General features: G+C 41.5%; 2 long non-coding RNA genes across 2 annotated transcripts; both read right to left on the reverse strand.

The window, feature by feature from the left end:
- Positions 1–1371: 1371 nt before the first annotated feature.
- On the reverse strand, positions 1372–10854 carry LOC142765766 (uncharacterized). Its single transcript, XR_012884386.1, has 2 exons — positions 9642–10854; positions 1372–5757 (listed from the first exon to the last, which is right to left on the reverse strand). It is a non-coding gene; the product is annotated as an uncharacterized LOC142765766 (long non-coding RNA).
- Positions 10855–11988: 1134 nt separating this feature from the next.
- On the reverse strand, positions 11989–21101 carry LOC142765771 (uncharacterized). Its single transcript, XR_012884389.1, has 3 exons — positions 20769–21101; positions 17978–20283; positions 11989–12705 (listed from the first exon to the last, which is right to left on the reverse strand). It is a non-coding gene; the product is annotated as an uncharacterized LOC142765771 (long non-coding RNA).
- Between the last annotated feature and the right edge of the window lie 2686 nt (positions 21102–23787).

A 23787-nucleotide genomic window follows, 5' to 3' on the forward strand; every position in this document is an offset into this window, starting at 1 on the left:
AAGGATTAAAAATTTTTTTTAAATCCTCCTTGGTCCATTCATGCATCCGTCCGTCTGTCCGTGTGCCCATCCGTGAGTACGTTGATCCATCTGTCTGTCTGTTTGTGCATCCATTCGTCTGCTAGTCTGTCTGTTCGTCTGTCCGTGCGTCCATCTAGTCAACACTCCAAGTACCGCCATCTCCCATCTCGCATCCCCTGTAGCACATACCCGCTCTAGAGTAGGTATGTGCCGCTGGTGGCTATATACTACTACATACATACAAGGAATGGACAGACCCACGCGCTAAGGAGCTCCACCTTTAAAACAATCATGAAGGAGTTAGAACTGGGCGGACAAGAAAGTAGAGGGCCTTTACGGACCGGCGCTCCACCGCGCTACTTTGCGGTCATGGTTGTTACGGCCGATTGTATGGTCAGTGCGGTCCACAGAGGAAGAAAACAACTTCATCCGTGGTGCAGTTAGTTTCACGTATCGTTGCCGTTACCACGCCATATATGATGAAAACATTTTATTATTCAAATTCAAAGAAAACAGGGAGGGTCCCTATTCCGGGACACCGATGGCAATCTCTGCGACAGCCCCGGCCCGCAGAACGAGGGCTTGACAGATCTCGGGGGGCGCCGTCGCGAAGGGTGCCTTTCCACTGCTACCACTGCTCTGGGGTATGGGTGGCCGACGCGATAGAGAAGGAGGCAGCTTGCACTCTAATACACTCTACGGGGACGTGAAACGTTGTGGGGATAGCGCCGCATCCTGGACAGGCATCGGGTATTAAGTGCAGATTCAGGAAAGTTCGAGTTCGCAGCCGGCAGAGTGTGACAGCCTCCTCTCATGTGAAAGAGCCTGGTGGGAGTTGGTATTGCTGTCGTTGGCGTATGTAATGAGTTTCATATAAATTTTAGGAAACTTTATGCATCATATGGCTCCCATGGGCGCCGCCATAGTCCTTTTTGGGCGCACAAATTGACGTGGCCCTCAAAAAATGCACAGCCGAAGATGAGCGATTTGTACTCCCAACGACCTCTTTTGTTGTACCCCCGAGCGCAGCCCAACATGGCGGCGTTTTTCAGGTGCGAAGCAGCTTATGGCGGAGTTCAATCCAGTGTGCAGCGTGACCACCCTACTGCCCATTCGCGTCGCCTCCCCCTCTCTTTCACGAGTCGCCGACGAAGGCAACAAAATGCTACCTCAGCAGTGCGGGATCATTACCCGGCACGAAGGCATGACCAGAAGCCCAGAGCAAGTGGACACGCTGTGGTATGGATGTGTCGATGTTTGTTGCTTTGAGTGTTTGTTGCACTGGACACGAGCATGCGCTTAGCTTGGGAAAAGAGAAGCGTGGCAGAATAAAACAGTCAAGGACGCTCATGAAGACTATTTATTTATTTGAATATACTGCAGCCCAATTAATATAGAACGAAAACAACAGAGCAAAAAAACAACGATATAAAACTGAAATACATTAGAGCAATGCACAAGAAAACAACACTTTGCATATTACAAACAAGAACTTAAATATGTTTGAAATGATTAGTAGCGGCATCAGTGAAATCTTTTAATGGTAGTGAGCGAATCCGTATGCGGACAAAAACTAAATTTGGATGCGTTAGTACGAGCAAGTAAAGGCTTTACGTTCAAGTTGTGCGAAATGCGTGTGCAAGTTTCGTTCATAAACCGCCAAGGATGCCAGTGGGGGAGTTGATAATTGTATATAATAGTTTCAAAAATTCAACACGGTAACAGGAATGCAATGATACAATGTTTAGTGATTGCAGGGCCTGTGATGGCTGGAGGTTGTGGCTGTAGTTACGGCATATGAAACGGATGGCTTTATGTTGGACGCTGTCAAGTATTTTTAGGTCACCGTATTTGTGAAGGTACCAAACAACGGAGGCATTTCCTAAAATAGGCCAAATCAACGCTTTATACAGAATTAATTTGGTATCGCAGAGGGAGTCAGCCAAGGTAAAGCGCAAATACCGTAATTCCGAAGTTATACACGGAGTAAAGAAGTTGTCTTGGTTCCAGCTTTATATCTCAAGAACTTTTCCGTATCTTGATGTGAAATATCGCAACTCAATAAAAAAGTTTTGGATTGGCACTTTGGCATTTTTAAATCTGTAGCTTTTGTTAATATCTTGTATTTATGTGGAGATGGGACTCGAAAAATGCAAGGTTTTTTCTAAAATTGTAATTTTTTTTTCTTAATTGCTTTCACAAGTTTGGTTTCTCTACTTTCATGACAAAAAAAAATCAAGGTAGTAGTTAGTAAGCTAATAATATCATTTTTAAAAAACACAAGGTGGCTATAAAAACTAAGAAGAGCTCATTGTCTACAGTCCCCTAGAAATTGTCCCCTGGCAGCTTGCCATTGCCTTTTGCATGAGCAGTTCACCAAAGCCACATGCTCAAAATAACAGCAATTCCCAAGCTCTCATGATAGAAGAGGTTATTTAAAAAAAAACACATCATTGCCACAGAAATGAGCCTTCATATCTACCTTTCAATTGCATTTTTCTTGAGATGCAATTTTAGACAACTTTCCAAGTTTTGGCATCAGGTTTTTGGTACTTGATGGCCAGATCAAGATAAAATTTTTTGTCACATATTTCTCAACATGTGAAGAGTGCAATTATCTTTTTTAAAGCATGATATCATTTACACAATTATGAATTTAAAGTAAGCAATTAGCATGGGCTGAGCATTGAACACTTCTCGCATTACAATTTTTCTTGTTCACTTAAATGTGTTATACACACTTTTTTGACAGTTATTTACATTCTGCAGTTAATGTGGAGTGTTGTGAGACATCAATGACTCATACTTATAATAGTTTCAACTTACTAATAACTATTCAACTTACTACAGAACTGAATACATCTTTGAAATCAACATGCAAACTTATGTGAAAATATTTATCTCCTTCAGCTACAGATAAAAGATATATATTTTTTCGAGTCACATCTTTTCTTAAGCATCGGCTTTTCGGAGGTCTCGAATAGTAACGAGACGTTTACCCCTGATGTCAAGGGTCTCAAACACGCAACTTGCCAGCTGCGAGCGCGGACTTTTCCAGGCAGCTCGTGGCTTCGCAAAAAAATAAAACGCTAAATGGTACCCACGTCATTTACTCACCCATGACAACAACTATTTGATCTGTTGAGTTACAAAGACGAGACTGAATTCAAGAATTTTTTTTTTTCTGAACCACTCCTTACGGTCACCATGCGTTGAAATACAAGCGCCGAACAAAATTACGATTTCACAATCTGCGCCCACATTCGAGTAATTCTGGGAATCGGTGTGATTACGTACCTCAAATTCTGGTGAAGAATACTATACCACAAAAATGATCCATATATAAAATACAGGATGTGTGATTTTCCAAATGGCAGCGTTAGGCGCGAGTGAGTGAGTTTGATGAGGTCCAAATAGACACGAGTTAACTCGACGCCACCTGGCTAGGCCCACTCGGCAGAGTTAGGCGATATTTTACTAAACCCTCTTCCACCACATCTTCCCTCGCTTCAACCTTGTTCAACTGCAACGTGTGGCCCGCTAACCCAGTTGAGTTTAACAATGAAATACTAACTGGGGTTTCATATCTCAAATCCACAATATGGTTATGAGGGACGCCGTAGTAGAGGGCTCCCGAAATTTCGACTATCTGGAGTTCTTTAACCTGCATCGACATCGCCAGGCCCGTAGCAAAGAATTTATAGGGGCGAAGGGGGCACTTTTTGAAAACTTTAAGAAAATCTAATTTTTATTATTTTTCCTCGGTAAAACACTTTATTCAATCCGGATTTGGGGAAGGTAGTAGTTAGGGCCCTAACCCTTCCGGCTTTACGCAGTACACGGTCCTCCATCATTTCGCCTCCATCGAAATGCGGCCGCCACGGCCGGGGTCAAACCTGTGACCTTCGGGTCAGCAGCGGAGCACCCCAGCCGTGTCCCACGGAGGCGGACAGCCAAGGCGAGTTTGAGACTCCTGATTTATGTGGATTTATGTGGATTTATGTGATTTATGTGTACAGAAACCGAACAATTTAGGGCTAATTGACACACATACTTCCGCTTCCACAGTTTTCAGTTCGAGTTGTATCGGTGTAACAGACTCAAACGGGTAGGTCAGAGGGAACATCATCTTGAGCAACTAGATTTGCCGCAACATGGCCTGGTTATCTCGAGAAATCCCACATACACTTAAACCTCGATCTAACGAGCCCATATATAACAAAATATAGATTATAACGAAGTAAATAAAAAGTAGCCTTGCAATAGGTTTACCATTGGGAATGTACCTTTATAACAAACTCTCTGATATAACAAACTTTTTTCGTGTAAGGAGCAACTTCGTTATAATTAGGCTTCAGTGCACAAGTTGTTATGCTGAAGTCTTGATGTCGTCTTTGTATCAGAGAGCACTCTGTACAGCATGTCCTCATGGCTGCTCATCAGCAAGAATACACGAGTCTTCATTGACTTTACATCAAACAAAATATTCGATTGGTCAGTGAACACTGTCAAGATGCATGAGAAAACAATGAAACATCCTTGCCACATTACACTGCATGCTAATTGATGATCAACTGAACAAAAAAAAAATGAACTACCAGTACTCAATCTGGGGCTTTAGCGTTCCGTGAATGGTCCACCGCCTAGAGCTTGATGCTGCATTTACGCGACGCTTCCTACACAGGATAAAACGTGCGCCTAGTACAGAGTGCTCCTGCGACCACCCTGACCATGATTTACATCACCTCCTTCTGGAGTGTCCGAAATATGAAACACAAAGACAAGTATTACGTGGAAGTTTGCAACTTTTAGATAGGAGGCCTTTCACAGGGACGAAAATACTAGGTTCATGACCAACTGCAGGTCTTCAGAAAAGAGCACTTGTTGCCTTCAAGAAGTTTCTTAAAGAATCAAATATTTTATGAAAATATTGACCTACCGTAAATGATTTCGTCTTCATGCACAAAAAAATATGTAATATTTAGACAGTGTGCTTCATATGTGAAATCACCTGTCTCCGTGTGAACTGACCTTGTATGAGGAAATTGTGTACATACTACCAGGCAAATATGACCTGTCATGTGAGGTGAACTGACCTGGTGTGTGGAACATATAAATCTCTTAGTTGAATGTGAACTGACCTGTGAAGTTCGGCTATTGTGTACTATCACATTGTATGTTGTACAGTCTCGCATTCCATGCCCATATTGTTGATCATACGGCATATCTTGCCTACTAAGAGAAAAGGAGTAGCCGGTGCCACCATAATGGCACCAACCTCTCCTATTTCATCATTTTAATAAAAAAAAGTCAGATACGTAAAGAAAAATTGCAAAGCCGTACACTAAAATTGTCACTGGCGTTAATGCTGGTACATGTGTATTCTAAGGCTATCACCGCGTGTAAACGTCTGCAAACATATAGAGCACTGATATGGCCGTTCGCCTGTGTGGGTACGCACATGATTCTTCAAGGTGTACCTATGTGCAGACCTGAATGGGCACAGGTGACATGCATAAGGACGCTCTCCTGTGTGGGTGCGCACGTGATCATTCAATGTGGTCTGTAATGCAAAGCTTCGCTCGCACAGGTGACATTTGAAGGGCCGCTCGCCCGTATGAACCCTGATGTGCCGCTCCATATGGGTCGGAGTCTCGTAGCTGCAGTAGGGGCAACGATGGCGGCTTTCTCGAGGAGGCTTCTCAGCAACCGTGGCCTCTGCCTGGGTGATAGACCCTGGGTGTGCACACAGAAAAGGTAACAAGATAGCTCACTCAAGTACCGCTTCCCATTTGAGCAGAAAATGAACTGAAGTGCAAGGGTTTTCCGTGGCAGCAATACACTACTGTTACGAGTCGGGCAGCAGGGGAAAATTTCATCACTTTGAAACTACCTACATAATCTTACCCTTTCTGATATACAGCTATTGCATCCGTGGCAATAAAATATCAAAAAGTTAAAAAAGAAAATAACACCGACCGACTCAAACTCTATCGCTGCTATGTGAATGGCTTCATGGCACATTCAGGAACAAAGCACACTGGTAAACATTTCCCTTTTGCTGAAAACACACACACACACACACATGCTAGTGTTCAAGGACCAAGTTAATGAAACACATTGCTACTATGCTAATAAAGGTTATTTTCTACCCAGTACAGTTGTCTCAATATCTTTATATTTTTAAACATACCTCAGTAGATATATAAGGATACACTGGCTCCTAGTCATGGTGAACGAGCATGGGTGCTAGTCTAAACACACAATGTGGAACAAGACAGGTACTTATTTCCTCTGAGCTGGGTTCTATGAGCAACGGAAAGCATATTTTAAATATCATAAGAAAAACAATCATAAAAAGGTAGCATTTTAAAAATGACCATTGTGAACCAGGAAAGCATTTCATCAATTTTTTTTAGTCGTGGGTTTGTATTAATCATAAATAATTGTGGCAGTCCTTCGACTTTCAAGAGCAATCAACTCCACTCTCTCAGAAACTGAACAACGTAATTAAGAAGTGGTTCCAGAAATCGACCGTGCTAGAAAGGAGAGATCACAAATACATGAGCATGGCCGAAAATGATGGAACAATACTGTGCGAACGAAAAGCACTCATAGTATGAGATACAAAGAAGCGACATCCCGAAATGTAGATAGAGATAGGAAATAGCACAAAATATTCAAAGAAAGACAGAAAACAGCGATTCATGACGTGACGCAATGAATCCAATTGGCCTCATAGTCGTCTGGTATTTGGTGGCATGCATCTAAGGAGAGAAAGCGGGGAATAAATTGTTAGCAAAAGTGAACAATACGAGACGGAAAGCAGGCCTTGCCACTATACGCTTCAAGCTTATCGCTACAGAAAAAGCAACTGTCAAGAAAACGAGCAAATATGGCCTTTTGCTGATTTTTAAAGAATAGTGGACACATTTCTTGAAACACCCTATATACAATACCTTACGTTCCTAGGGAAATTAAAATGTAGTTATGCTGACTTTTGAACTTTTTTCGTGTGCTGCCCACCAGTAAATTCCTACGTCTTGCCATGAATCCAAACCTGTTAGGCCACCATTGTAAATTAAAAAAAAAATCCTTCGAAGAGGTTGGCTATGAAAAACTTTATACCAGTACGCTCAATCTGCCGTAGATAATGCAAGTGACATTGTACAACAATAACGGTTTAACCTTGAAATAGTGTGGGATAAACAGGTCGTATGTTCAGCAGAGATTGAAGTACTGTCATGTGGCCTAAATTCTTCAAAGCAATGCCTCTTAAGCCCTTGCAAAAACAGAGATTAAGTCGTATTTAATTACGGGTGTCAAAAAAAAAAAGAAGCTAGAGAGATCAAAGCATTTCTACAATGACTATTACTCCAAGACATTTCTTCACTAAACTTCATTCAATGGCAATAACAAATCCGCAAATCAGAGCCATCAATGAACTTGCATTGGAACATATTAAGCACAATGAAATGCTAATAAGGGTTGAAATACCAGAAATGCACGACATTTGCAATATACAGTATTTTAGTTGAAGGAAAGAAATGAAAATTTAAGGGCTGGTTTTTCTTTGTTGAATGACGGTTCCTCACCTACCGTGAAGACGAGCATTAACTTCAATTATCTTTTGGCTGAAACCCCGCACAAGCTGGCAACCCAGGTAACGAGGCCGGCCATCGGCCAGCTCGAAAATTCGTCAACTGAGCGACGTGCCGTGCCACGGACCCCCCGAGGACCGCGGTGAGCCCCGGACCTGCTATCACGAAATAGCTCAGCACTATCGTCTCACGCGTTAAGCCAAGCCACCACCACATACTTGACTAACGAAACCACAAGAGGTCGCATGGCGTCACATCCAGACGAACTCATTCCTGTGCGTGCCCACAGATATGCACACTTATTTAGTGCTCCCCTCTTTTTCGGTTCACATTGCTCTTGGTGTGGCTCCGTCGCCTGCCTCTCTAACATATAATGGGACTGCAGTGAGGAACCACAGCTGCCTGATCTCCTGACCAATCCCTCACCCGAGGCGTGGAAAATCGTACTCTGTAACCCGAGCCTTGACGCACAGATCCAGGCGACACAAAGGGCCGAGGAGGTGATGGCCAGGTGCGGCTTGGCCGCCCTCTCTCTGTGAAAAACTCCTTTTCCACTTCAATAAAGTTGCTTCTCTCTCTCTCATTGTTACACGCAATATTAATGAGAACTGATGGACAACGATGTCGAAAAAAGTGTAGGGGATGCTATTAGCAGAAATTGTACTGCAAACGTAAACAAAGCAAAGTGGACGAAAAGATGACTTTCCCTTGGCAGGGAGCGAACCTGCAACCTTCGAATAACGCGTGCGACGCTCTCATTTTGGACACATTATTTGAACGCCACAAGTTCTGTCCCAGCCAACGGAAATTTATTGTTTAAACCATTTTCTATTTTTTTTACATTTACATTAATTAGAATTACTACTGACTTCTGCTATACTTTTTCGGCATCGTTGTGTGTTCTTACTAGTATCTCATTTTGTGTGACCAAAAGTAATATTAGAAATAATAATGTGACAAATGGTTAAGCACTTATTTAGTGAAAAGTGTTTGTACCCAAGAGTAAATCAACCCAGCTAAAACAACAGTAACAGGCTACAACAAAGATAGGCTCAAGATAAAGCTCATGTGTAGTGAACACAGAGGCAACAAAGATATGAGCTTATTATGTAAAGACCACGCCTTATCATTCACCAAGCAACACTACACAATGCACCAGTCATACAGCTGTACCAGAAGTAAAAGCAGGGTATGTGTAATAATAATTGATATTCCACAGTCATTTAGAGCAATTAATGAGTCGAGTTTTACTGCCTCGTTACAGTTTTCAGATGCCCATGAACACAGATTCAGACTGCTTCAATTATCACAAAATTACACGTACACAGCACAGTGGTACGACAGTGAGACATTTTCATGGTTTCTGGCCAGCACAAGTACACGGGTTTCCATTCGCGTCATAACAAAGAGAACATACAACTGGTCTATCAAGAATACTGTGAAGAAACACTAAAAAAGAACAAAACTTTCTCATCCCATTTTACTGCGTACACAGACTCTATATTGAGGAGAACGTACTGTGCTATAAGTACTAAGACATGCATGTCACGCATAGCGCAACAAATGCACAGGGCTCCAGAACAGTCAAATGCATTTCCACACACAAAAAAAGACCTCGCACAGATGAGATTACACTGAAAATTGTCACTGGTGTTACTGCCGATACGGATGTCTCTCAATAGGTCCACTACGCAGAAAGGTGCGGTGGCGTGGAGGTCATTGAAACGCCCGTTGTGTGTGGGTGCACGCATGAGACTTTAGCGAGCTCTCGTGTCGCAGGCAAAATATGGTTACTTTCCTTTATGTCTGAGTATGTGAGTGTACAATGTGGCCCTTTTTGAGAAGGCCTGAGAGCAAAGAGGGCATTCATGTGAACGCTCGCCTGTGTGGGTGCGCAGGTGGTCATTCAACGTGGACCTTCGTGAGAAGCCTTGGGGACACGGGTGGCATTTAAACGGCCGCTCGCCCGTATGAACCCTCATGTGCTGTTTCAGATGGGACAAAAAATCGTGCTCTAACCCGCACACGTTACAAGGGTAACAGCGTCCCCGATGTGGCTCTTCAGCATCCGCAGTCGCACGAGAGATAGAAGAACCCGAAGCTGCACAGAGATAACAAGAGAACAGGCTCAAGTACTGCTTTTCATTTGAATTGAAAATAAACTGTAACTTAAGGGTTCAGAAGGCAACACCACTCAAGGATTAACAGTTGTGCACCAGTGGCATGTATCCAGATTTATTTTTTTTTTTGTCGGTATTTCAGTGCTCGTATGAAAGATATACTGGATATTTAGCATATAAAACCTAGTGCTATATCAGAAATTGAGCGATATAATGTATTCAGTCATATCTTATTACTATAGAATTTGGCTTTATTGGTGCATTATCAATCGTGCTGACTGAGAAATTGCGATTCTACTACATGTCATGAAAATTCCTTTTTAACAGTTTTCTCTCTGTTGCAGCTCTTTAAATGCAGGCATCGCCCCTGTTTTCGACTTCAACGGTAAAGAGATATTAATTTGTTTCTTTTACAGTCGTCCTGATTGATGTTTAGTTGTATGTAGTATTCTAATATGCTGTAATTAAAGGCATGCTAATATGTGCAAAACAATGACAAGATTACTGATTGCAGCAAGACAGTTGAGTGCAATAGGTTATGCCGAATACATTTTCTTAGGAACAATAAGAGAGTTTCACAAACTTCACCTTTAGCAGTTGCATATATATTAATATCTAGTAAGTGCAAAACAGTTTTTCAGACATGCTTTGTTTATGAAACTCTCTTGAAGCCTTTTCATTGAAGAATTTGTATAAATGAACATTGCTCTCACTTCACATTTTTGGCTGTTCATAACTGTTGCTATAGCGGTGGCATTTTACTGGGGGGGGGGGGGGGGGTGTAAAATACCAAAACACCAGTGTACTTGGATTTATGCACACTTGAGAAAAGGCCTGGGTCGCTCAATGTTATCGAGGCAGTGGAAAGACATTCCATTGGCACAAGAAAATCACAGCTCACATTTGTGAATGCACCGTATTAATATTCTTAAAAACTTAATCCAAGCTCCAGCATAGTTAACAAGGCATCCATGTTGGGATTTCGATCAGCACACAACCTTTTGGCGAAAGACTAAATTTCCACTTTTTAAAGAAACACATGCAATCGCGCTTCTTCAGTGTACCAATACGCTGAACCCTCTACAAGCAAAACGAAAATTCACATGTGCAAAGCCTCTGCAGGTAAGCAATAACATTAGGCATTTACTATGACTGTGCATACTGATACAAGTCCTCAACAAGAATGGTTATGCTCTTAAATGCTCTGAAACCCCAAAGGAATATCACATAGGTACTACATATCGTAGGGGTTTTTTGTTTAAAAAAAATTTAAAAACCTGTAATATTCAAAACAGGTGCCCTCACCTACATCCTAATATGACCAAAATTTGTGGGTATGCGGTGGCGCATACCCACTGTGCGGTGAGGGTTCGAGGACAACCTTTTGCAATGGGTTGGAGCACTGAACGACCCACTCGTTAAGCAATTCCCGTTGTACTATGCCAGGTTGTTCGTTTGCTGCTCTAAAACGCTTTATTACTCATATTAACACGATTCCTTTCGTGAGATACACCCGCCGCGGTGGTCTAGTGGCTAAGGTACTCGGCTACTGACCCGCGGGTCGTGGATCGAATCCCGGCTGCGGCGGCTGCATTTCCGATGGAGCCGGAAATGATGTAGGATCGTGTGCTTAAATTTGGGTGCACGTTAAAGAACCCCAGTTGGTCGAAATTTCTGGAGCCCTCCACTACGACGTCTCTCATAATCATATGGTGGTTTTGGGACGTTAAACCCCACATATCAAGCAATCTTTTCGTGAGATAAAGCCTGCCTAAGGCCAGTTTGCAAAAGAGTCTCAAGCAGCGGCATTGCTTAGTGTTTGAACACTGGGCGTACCCGGAGGGGACCCGGATTCGAATCGCATTGTGTCCTTGGTGTTTCTCATTTACCGAGTTTTTTTTTTTCTATTTTGCGCGTAAGCGGTTACGGACACCGCACGTCTTCATGCTTGGTCGGCAGCATGAATATATGGGTTTTTCCCTGGCCTTTTAGCAGATAATATTCAACTGACCAGCAAAAAACACTATAAAGAGGCACTAGATAATAATAAAGCATTCTTGCCACATTATACAACTTCCACATAGACACTTAACCAGAAGGAAGCCGTTTTAGAAGTACTAATAGCGGGGCTTTAATGTACCACATGACTCAGCAATTCCACAGTGCTCTAGAACAAGTCAAATTTACCTTTACAAAGAAAAAGTTCACACAGTAAAAATCACATTAAACTGGTCAGTGGTGTGCATGCTGACGCATGTGTGATCTGTGATTCGCCCTAAACATAAACCTCTGATGTCATAAAGGGCATTGATATGACCGCTATCCCAGGTGGGTGTGCAGGTGATTCTTCAAAATGGAGTTTAGCGCAAAGCCCTGGAAACACAGGTGGCATTTATACGGTTGCTCTCCTGTGTGAGTGTGCAGGTGATTATTCAATATAAACTGTTAGAGAAGCATTGGGGACATAGGTGGCATTTATACGATCACTTGCCTGTACGGGTGTGCAGGCAATTATTCAATATTGATTTGTGCGAGAAGATTTTGGCACACAGGTGGCATTTACACGGTTGCTCTCCAGTGCGAGTGTGCAGGTGAATATTCAATATGGACTGTTGTGAGAAGCATTGGGGACACAGGTGGCATTGAAACGGCTGCTCGCCTGTATGAGTGTGCAGATGATTATTAAAATGTGAATTTGCGTGAGAAACTTTCGGGCCACAGATGGCATTTATACGGTCGCTCTGCTGTGTGGGTGTACAGGTGATTTTTCAAGCTGAACTTTTCTGAGAAGCCTCGGGGACACAGGTGGCATTAAAACGGCCGCTTGCCTGCATGAACCCTCATGTGTCGTATCAGGTTAGACAACTTGTTAGTCTTGTAGTTGCACACTTTACAGTGGTGACAGCATTCCCGATGTGACTTGTCCAGATCCATGGTGGCAGGAGGAATGAAAGACCCCGAAGCTGCACGAACAAGGCAGATTACTTAAACATTGCTTTTCATTTGAAAAGAAAATGAATTCTAATTTTAAGATGTTGTAAACCAACGTTCTATAACTGCGAGTCATGTTGCAGTTAGAATATCTTAATAAACTTCAAGCCACCAAGAGTTTTTCTAACTTATGCACAAGTACACAAGAATTGTGGTATTTTATCCCTATTACAACACTGCAACAGTAGCCGTGGTTATCAAAAGTAAATGAAATGCAATGATGCGAGTGAAGTTGATTGACACAAAGCCTGTGATAGAGGAAGCTTGAAGACAATCAAATATACAATATAAGAATGCCATATGTTATTATTAATAAGGCCACCAGAAAGCTTGCTACTGAAGAACATAAACTAGGAAACCTGAAAAGCAACATTGCTCTCCAGCACTGAAGTTGAGAGCAGAGGGGATGCCCAGATTTAAAAATTTTAAAAAATGCTAGGGCAAGTGAAACTGTGAATAAATAATTTTAAAACACCTAGCAGACTCACAAACCATTTTTCAGTGATTATTATTGATGAAAATACACCAATGAAACCACATTCTAAGACAATACCAAATCAGTAAGCATATTATATCACTGAACTTACAATGCAACAATATGAAATAATATGCTAATGATCTCATATAACATTTGTGCAAGCACTGCAGTACCATGAGTGTAAAATATTTACAAAACACAGTAACATAGTTGGCACTACACAATGCACTTATAGAGCTAAACAGGTGATAAATTAGTAAATGCTTAAGTGGCAGAATTCGCCTCTTTGCAACAGGACAATAAAATAAAAGCTATAACATAATGACAGGAAATAAAAAGCGACCTCCAAGAAACCTTGCATGTACAGAATAAAGAGGTAACAAAAGCACAAGTGTAAAATGAGAAAATATTACATGTTATCATTTGGCGGGCAACAGTTACAATTTTAGTGGAAACAAAGACAGTCAGAAAAAATAAAACCTCCATTCCTTGAATAAGAGCGGAAATATATCAAGATGGTAAATTGAACTTAGTGAAATATCGAACAAGCATTATGTGAGCCTGAAGTTATATGACAGAACTGCAATGTGTTCATAAATAAAATGCAAAATTTTTATCACAATATGACAAGGCAGGATTAGTTGAATCTGTAATATACAAGTTCAAGTGAAACGGCCAAGAAAAAAAAATTTCCACTGATGGAAGTAAATCAGAGCACACATTTGTGTATGACCACTGCTAGTTTTCTTAAAAACTTTGAAAACGGTGGTTATCTGTAGCACAATTACCAAGGCAGTCATGTTGCTTCGGATAAGCATACACAACTTTCCTACAATAAACGAAATTGTCGCGTAAAAGGGAAAAAAAAAAAGAACACATTTAATCATGCATTTCTAGTGCAGCACGCATAACTTACACATGTGTATGCATACACATCTTTCCTTTTTTTTGGGGGGGAGGAGATGGGACGTATCTCAACGTCCGTCTAAGGGAGCATGCTTGCCTCTGACAGATACACCGTCAAGGCATATTTTTCTCTATTGTTGATAGTGCGGTTGCACGGCCGGGCTTAACGAATACCCTGTGGTGATGCGGCACAGGGACCAGAGCACGCGCGAAATCGCTGAAGCATTTGAAATGATAAAAGCAAAAAACCGGTACACGGGCCAGCTTTTAATTGCTCACAAAAATGCTGAGTACCTACAGCATAAGTGATTGTTCGGGGTTGACGAAATTTTTTCAGTACCTCCGCTCATGCTTATATATGCCACATTTTTAACTTTAAATTTCAGTCAGACAGCACTTGTGTCGTGCACTTCGTTGTTTTTTCGTGTCCTTTTTCTTGCGCTGACTGTCATGAGTTCATTTTATCTGTGCTAGAGTTTCAAGAGCCAGAGAAGGCATGTTTTCAAGGGAACTGAACATGAATAAAAGTATAAAAAGGTTGAACTTCAGTAACAACTATTGAAATTTAAAACCACCTCCCGGTAATCTTTTTCAGTTATGCACTTATAATATTAGTTTTAAAAATGCCTGCAAATAATTCAGCTTTCAAGAGCTGCTGATCCCACTCTGATGAAGAACCTAAATAATGGGCTAATTAAGAAGTTGTTCCAGAAAGTGGACGTGGCAGCACAGAGAGATCACAAATACGTGAGCATCACAAAAAGAGATGAAATCGTGCTGCGTAAAAGAAAAGCATTTAGACTATCGGACACAATGATGTCAGATAACAAAATAGCGTAAATGCAAAATAACATTTATACAGACACTCTAAATAACAAAAAGATAACAAAATATGAGTACAAATAAAAAAGCAACACAAAATAGTCACAGAAAGCCACAAAGCGGGTGTTCATGGTGTGAGGTATTAAATTCAAGTGGTTTCAGAGTTCGTTGATATTTGGTGGCATGCATGTCATGGGAGGAAGAAGGGAATAAGATATTAGCAACAGAACACAACCTCAGAAGGAAAAAGTAGCTACCTTTTACAAGAATACAAAATACATGTAAGGAGTGAATTTCATTAATAAGCAAGCCAAGTTAGTCATGAATGATGCTACATCAAATTTCGCGGGCTAATCCGTAGGCACAAAATTTCTCAAGTGACAGTACTCCTCGGGTTGGCTCAAGCTGTCAATGGACGCTTAAGCACCTCAGGGTGCCCTTTTGTCCCATGGGAAAAGAAGTCTGAGAACAAATGCAATCCAATTGCTTATGTTGAGTGCATAAAATGCTTTTTCTTATGAAGAGCGGCTGTTGAAAGCAAGTATGTTGTGCCTTTGAACCTTGGCGCATACAGAAATATCCTACATTTTATTACAACATCCGCACTTCGCAGCCCTGCCATTGAGAGGCTGAAGTGGTGTCTGAAAAGACACCAAAGAAGTCCAAGTCAAAGGCAAGTTTGAAGGATTTATCTGTTAGCTTGGACAATGTGCAGCAGCACAAAAGAATGACATAAGGGCGTCTAAGCCCCACATGTTTGGGTCTGTGGTGTGGCAACACACCCAAGTGCATCAAAACTTCTGCCTACACTCCAGGATCTGCCAATACCAACTTCGTTATTTACGGCAGAGGCTTTATACATATATATTTCATTCCTCCTAAGATTAGGATGTAGTTATGCTGATGCTTGAACTTTTCTTCTGTGGTCATAGTATGTTTACGTGCCCTATGATGAATCCAAACCTGTTATGCCAACATAGTGACTGAGCAAAAAAAAAAACTTTCGAGGAGTTCAGTTATAAACAGTTTAACACAAGTAGTGCACTGAATGTGCCATAGATAATACAAGTGACACTGTATCCCTATGACACTTCCAATTTGCATCAGTGCACAATATAATGAATTCTGCAGTAGAGACTACAGTGTTTTCATCGGGTCTATCTGCTTCAAGGCAAGCACTCGTATGTCCAGGCAAAAAACAATATAAAGCATCCTTAAAGGGCTGAGCTCCAAAACATCTGAATAAAAAAGTTTATTTTCCCTTAACGTTTATGGTCTTTTTGACACACTTCGCTACACCAGAAGGGCGATTCAGGTGATGTAATTAAGGCACAAACTGTCAATTAGTTCATATATGTGGAACATCAGTTATTGTCTCGTACCCTGCTTTGCCATGCTGTCAGCTACACGGGCCTGGCGCACCTTGCGAAAGGAGGCTTATACACGGCTTACATAAAATTCCTTTGTCACCACCAATGCGACTTTCAATGCTGGTGTTGCCAAATTTGTGCACTCTTACCATATCAATGTTAAGAAACTCTTGTTATCCCATAAACTCATCAGCGATGGCATTTTACCCGATCGCGGCTCTACAAGTTCGAGCTGCTTAGACAAGTGGCGCCATCCGACTGAAATGCGCAACCAGGCAAGAAAATAATTAACCACGTGTTTCCTACTTCAATGAAGTAGGAAACACGTGCTCGATTATTTGCTCTCTATGCACCTGAATCGTAGCTGCCATTTTCCGTCAGTCCTGAGGAGCTTGTGCACATGGCGCAGTCAGTCTGTTGCAATGAATTCCGCTATTCCCCGAGCATTCACTATTCACTGTGTTTGCACCTTCCGTACTTTGCGCTCGCAGTACCAGCATGACTTGCTCGATATCCGATTTTCAGCGACATCTACATTACACTAAAACAGTACTGTTCAGTTGTGTCTTGATTTTAATGTTGCAATTTTATTGCTTATCTAAAATTATTATCAAATTTGCCCTGTATTTTTGGTATCATGCCCAAGAGGAGCGTCTATGCAACATACAAGCAAAATCTCTTTGACGTGATAAACAAAAACACAAAAGTTGGCCTTTAACGAATTGATTGATATGTGGGGTTTAACGTCCCAAAACCACCATATGATTCTGAGAGACGCTGTAGTGGAGGGCTCCGAAATTTCGACCACCTGGGGTTCTTTAACGTGCACCCAAATCTGAGCACACGGGCCTAACATTTCCGCCTCCATCGAAAATGCAGCCGCCGCAGGCCTTTAACTAAAAGTGACGTTACACAGTACTTATGAGTTATTAATGAGTCAGTTTTTACAGTCTGATTGCAACTTTTTAGAAGCTTGAGGCATCTGCATCAGACTCCTGAAATCAATACAAAATGTACACATCCACAGCATGTGTTCATGATGACTCAGCATCACAAATACATGGGCATTTCCCTGACCTTAAAACATACACAATATTTAACTGGTCATGGAAGAACACTGTATAGAGGCACAGAAAGTAAGAAAACATTCTTGCCACACTTTGTAGCATGCACATAGATGTTCTAGTGAGAATGAGGCCACTCTATCAGGATGAATAGAGAGGCTATAATGTTCCACGTAGCTTGGATACTCTACAGCACAATAAATCAAATTTAGCTTTACCTTAAAGAAAAGGCTAATATGGTAGAAATGGCATTAAATAGATCACTAGTGTGCATGCTGACGCCTGTGTCGTGTGAGGTTTAAGTTCGACGTAAACGTCCAGATGCACGAAGGGCACCAACATCGCCGGCCGCCTATGTGGGGGCGCAGGTGTATGGTCAACGCGGACTTCTGTGAGAAGCTTTCAAGACACTGGTAGCATTTATACGGTCGCTCTCCTGTATGAGCGTTCAGGTGATCACTCATTGTGAATTTTCGTGAGAAGCTTTCGGGACACAAGTGGCATTTATACTGCCGCTGGCCTGTATGTGCGTGCAGGTGATCCTTCAAGTTGGACTTTCATGAGAAGCCTTGGGGACACAGGTGACAATTAAATGGCCGCTCACCTGTATGAACCCTCAAGTGTCGTATCAGTTTAGATGGTGTAGCAGCCTTGTAGTCACACACATCACAGCGGCGACCTCCCTGATGCGACTTGTCCGTGGCCGCGGTTGCAGGAGAGATGGAAGACTCTAAAGCTGCACAAAGAAAACAGGACAGGTTACTCAAAACAAAAAGAAAACAATTATTTTAGCATTTTACACGGCAACAGCATTCTTCAACTTTCGTGTCACAATAGCGAAACCCCCGTTAATTTCGAGCCAGCTGGGTTTTTCCAAGTTCTGCATAAAGCCAAGTACACAGGTGTTTTATTGCCCTTATTAAAATGCTACCATGTAGCCGTCCTATGAACAACACAAGAAATGAAATGAGAGGAAAGATGACTAACACAAAGTCTCCGATAAAAAAAAAGGCTTGAAGACAACTACAGTAGATTCTCAGTAAATGAAAATTTACAGAAATGCTGCTTCAATGGAACAGCTGCCCATGATGCGATTGGTTTCATACTTGTACTCTACACAACTGTTCATCTCTCAGTAAACGAAACTCCTGTTAAATAGAACACATTTTCCTAGTCCCTCCAGGTTCTGTTTAGCAACTCTATTGCACATAAATATACTCGTGTGTGTCACACCATTATAGTTACTAAGCAAATGTATTCTTTGCAACCACTTGCTGCAATGTCATAAAATACCTTGACTATCCTACAGTACATATACCGTATTAACTCGCATATAACCCTGCATAACGTGCAGGTTATATGCAATAAAATATAAGCATGCCCCAAATGAAAGCACAGTGGTAAGTATGAGACTGAACAACATCATCATCATCATCAGCCTGACTACGCCCAATACAGGGGCAAAGGCTCCTCTCATGTTCCATCAATCAAACCAGTCCTGTGCTGCCTGCTGCCAGCAAACTTTTTTTATCTCATCTGCCCACCTAGCTTTTCTGTCTTCCTCTCCCACGTTTGCCTTTTCTTGGTATCTGGTCAGTCATTCTTAATGACCAGCGGTCATCCTGCCCAGACGAGTAAACTAAACAACATTAGGACAATTATAAAAGAACAAAACAACACATTGCTTCCTCAGCACTAAAGCTGGAAGCCGAGGCGAATTCCTATACAGTCAAACCTCCTCACAAGAGACACTGCACCGACATAAGAGACAATGGCTATAACATATGACACCAGCATGCATACACAGAAATAAAGGTCGATAAGAAAACGTGCATTATGCCCTGCTTACAAGAGATACCTCGTATAAAAGGCGAGAAGTGCTCACTGGCGCACGTCTCTCATAAAGAGGTTCAACTATATTGAAGAAATGACCCAGCAAATAAAAGCATGAAGACAAAATCCTATAGATGAATAGCACAATTGTAGACCACCTTTCAGTGATTATTATCAAGAGAAGACATTAATAAAATCACATTCTATAGCAGAATAAGAGCATACATTAAATCAGTGGACTTCCAATGACACTCCTCTATATAATACGAGCTAAAGGGCTGATATACCTTTTAGCAAAAGCACTGAATTATGAAGAATGCAAAATAATCGCAAAGCACAGTAACCTGTTTAGTAAAACAAAACACATCTGCAACAACTAATCATCAGAAATTGCTAAATGCTTAATTGGTGCAAAGTGCTTGTGCGCAAGAAAAAAAAACCTATACCATAATAGGAAATAAAAAAAGTTAGCTGAAGAAACATTTGTACAGTACATAGAGGTAACAAAACTCTGAACCTAAAAGATAAAGAAGATTAGATCTTATTGTTTGGCGAGCAACAAAACAGAATGCACTAGTCCCAAATTTAGATAAAGACACAGAAACGAAAGGCACCTTTCTACAAATCACTGCGTAAATATTGACAAGATGGCAAAGTTTGGCATAGCAGCACAAATTGCTAGATTGCACCGGAACATCTGAGAAGGTACCTTGAAGTTGAACAAAGGAGAGCATAGAATCGCTGTTCTACCGAAAAGGCAAGGAATTATTAGATATCATAATTCAATAAAGAGACATATAAAGTAAATTTTCAATGGTTACTGGTGTTATTGCGGGAATTATTTCCACACTATTCAAATAAACAAGCTTGGTTACTTGCAAAAGAAAACAAAGACGATCACTCAATAACTGCGACAACAGGCTTCGACAAATCTGGTATCACGAACGGAAGTGGCAAAATGCACAGCACAGAATCTTGCTTTTTTGAGATCAGGCAGTGCGCACAAAGTGCAGGTGAAGCTGTCCCGGTGTGGCTTCTGAGCATCCATAGACGCTGGCTAAGTGGCAGGCCCTGAAGCTGCAAAGAAGTAAGGTTACAAGTCAGGTTACTAAAGAGCCGCTTTTTATTTGAATGGAAAATGAACTGAAATTCAAGGGTTTTGCATATAGCAACACCACACTTCCATCAATCAGGAAGTAGTGTGGAAATATAGATTAATTTATTCTAACGTGCATGTAAACAAAAGCCCTTTCGTATTTCAGATGACAGAGTTACAGTTTTATGGACATACATACGACAGTGATTTGATGAAAGGAAGACTGAAAACATGGTGGTATTTTGAGCGCATAAATAGACAAGGAACGAAAGACAGTAGTAGACAGCACAAGCACTGTCTACCTCTGCCTTTCGTTCTTTGTCTATTTACGCGCTCAAAATACCACCATGTTCGAGTACAAACACGCCCAAATTTCAGTGCTTTCAAAGACTGAAAACAGACATCATCCTGTAAACGTCAGTACCCTCTCATCTTGATCAAGTTTGCTTATTAATAAAACAAATACCTTAGCGATTGGTTAAGGCACACACAAACTTTTTTGATGTTCTCATGAGCGGCGGCGAACGCTGTTGTCGCGTTTCTCCGCCATTAGCAGGCAGGCATGAAGGCAAGCGAACACACCGCCAGCAGCGCCACCGGATGACTTTTTGAACGGGTGAAAAAACAAAAGCAAAAATTGGTCTCTGGAGCAACCTAAAGCTGCCTCAAGTACAATTTCAAGTTAAACATGTTTGTTTTTAAGCAAAATAAATCTGCCTGTGAGGATTTCTTGTCCTATCAATAGATTGTCAAGATTGAGCACATTTGCTGTTGGGTGATGCTAGTGGTCACTTTTTATCTACTTTCAACATCAAGTTAAAATTACAATTCCTTTTTTCTGGTACGAAAGCATGCTCGTTGCCGCCAATATGGCGAACAATCTTTTCACTTGCGCCGCAATGAGAAAAATTTTTCTGAGAGGTAGACAGTCCCTTTAACCTGCAACTAAATCTAAGCCACGGGCATATTCGCCTGTATTGAAAATGCAACCGCTGCAGTAGGGATTTCATTGCACGACCTGCGGGTCAGCAATCGCACACCGTAAGTCGTGGTGAGTAATCTAGAAAATAACTTTTGCGATCAAGTCCAGTTCACAGTAATTTATTCCTGGGTGATGCCCTTTTAGTCATAATAAAATGCAGTTGCTTTACATCAATTTTTAACAGCAATAATCTCCACTCTCTTGAAGAAACTAATCAACAGGCTGATTATAAAGTTGTTTGAGAAAGTGAACATTCCAGAACTGAGAATTCGCAAATACACAAGCATTACAGAAAAAGATGAAACCATTCTGAGCAGAAAATAACACACACAAATGTATCATTTCCAAAACTGAAGGTTGACAAAAAATTTAAGTTATAAAAAATAACTTTTGGTGTTTTTTATGCAAGAAGCATGATATTTCTACATGGCACACCACTGTGAAGAGCTCCAGAAGTTTACACTACCCGGTGTTCTTTCATGCACACATAAATATAAGTACATGGGCTTCCAGCATTTCGTCTCAATCGAAATGAGACTGTCACAACCTGAATGGAATCCCCGACTTTGAGGACCCCAGTTGAGCACAGTATCACTACTGAACCACAGTGGTGATTCCATCGTTAAAGAAGACACAATATATTCAATGATAAGCAGTCAGTATCAGTTCATTCATGGTAGAACACGTCACATACAATGTCTCAAGGGTTCATTGCTATTCGCTGAATGCCCCTAGGGAAAGAAAAAGAACAAGATATTATCCACAATGAAGCAATTCAAAAGGATTATTATCAAGGCAAAACCTATTGCTGGCACATAAATGTGATGTTTATCTGCTTCATATTTTGGAGCTGGCTGTGCTATCACATCTGTATTTTCAACTTAATTACTTGTCTCCTGAACATTAAATAAAGAGCAGTAAAATATTTCTGCATGCAAAATTTGTATCTGCATGCCCGCACATGCGCAAAATTGAAATTTGGCGGGGATCAAGGGACGGAACTCCACGCACCCCAGGCTGTGCCACAGCATGCTGTATATCTACGCATAATATCTAAGACACAAAGCACAGCTCTATGATAAGATGCTACTGTGGCAATCTTCACGTCCACCTGAATTGTTGGGGCCAACTGGCTTTCACACATACATGTTTGTTAACCGCAAGAGATCTTGTACCTTTACCACATGCATAGCAATGTAATGTAAAATGGAGAAACAGGTGATTGAGCTCAGCGTAAGTACTGTCTTTACATGTTCCCACATAACGCAAAGAACTGCCAACCTTTTCTTTGCACTGTGATTTACTTTGCATAATCGATTGGTAGTGAAATATAGAAATACAGCAGGCATATCCATTCTGCAACGCCTTACAAGAAAGTCAAAATTAGGAACATGGCATTGACATTGCTTGTTTCAGCGCTGAAGCCTTTGACTTCGAAATCGGTGGTCAGTCGTGCAGCCACAAACTCTGGAACAAACAAAGAATCTGGAAGCCAACGACTGTACTGTGTATCAAGTGCTACTTCAAGACACTACCTGGTGGTTTCACTTTTACCGATTCTCATGCAAAATATGCGGTATTGAGGTTACCATATTAACTCGCATGCTCTCGGATTGTACCAAAAATCCCCAAGGTGCTGAATCCAGAACCCTTCAGCCGTAATGGGCCGCTGCCATGTGCAGCCCCAGCCTCGGCGACCAACTCTGGGCCGTCCAGAAGGCCCGCGATGCGGCAGCCAGGCAAGGTCCTGACGACGTCCCGACGAGGGAGACCTAAGGCCCGGTCGGCGAAAGCTCTGCCGGACTACCAATAAAGTTGTTACCAATCAACCGACACTTTCGACAAGTCTAGTTTTCATTATACCAACACAACATTTGACAAATGTATGCTTTGTTCACATAAAACTCCTACAAGCAGAAATAGCTTACTATAGCAAGCAGAGATAGCTTAGATAGCAGAGATAGCAAGCAGAGATAGCTTACTAAAATTCTGTACATACAAACTTGTCCGCGACCACTACATGCACAATCAGCGTGCCACGGAGGCAGTTAAAATTGTGATGGCGATTGTGGAAATTCGGGTATTGCATTGAAACAAACTGTGAAAATGAATATGAAACAATATTAGTTCTCTTTGAAGTATAGCCGATCGGCTTGAGTTGGGGGGGTCAGGATTTTGAAAAACTGGTAAATTAATTACCTAACATGGTCTCCATCATTTTCAGGGACTCCACTGTACATTAGGATACAAAAAAAAGTAAAATACAAGGTGAAAAAGGTGTCAAAACATACGCGGAAAAAAAAAGTGATGACCAGCATTACCGCGGCACACACCACCCGAAGTATCTATCTGCCTTGCATAATATTTTCCTCGGCTGTTTCCACAAATTTCAATCCAAGAGGCTCAACATCAGCGCTGTTTAAAAGCCTTGGAAGGGGGGGGGGGGGGGGGCTCCTACTTAGGTGGCGTGGGCCGCAGCAATATATCAATATTAATATTATAT

This window comes from Rhipicephalus microplus, chromosome 6 (assembly GCF_043290135.1).
Source record: "Rhipicephalus microplus isolate Deutch F79 chromosome 6, USDA_Rmic, whole genome shotgun sequence".
Taxonomy (NCBI): Eukaryota; Metazoa; Arthropoda; class Arachnida; order Ixodida; family Ixodidae; genus Rhipicephalus; species Rhipicephalus microplus.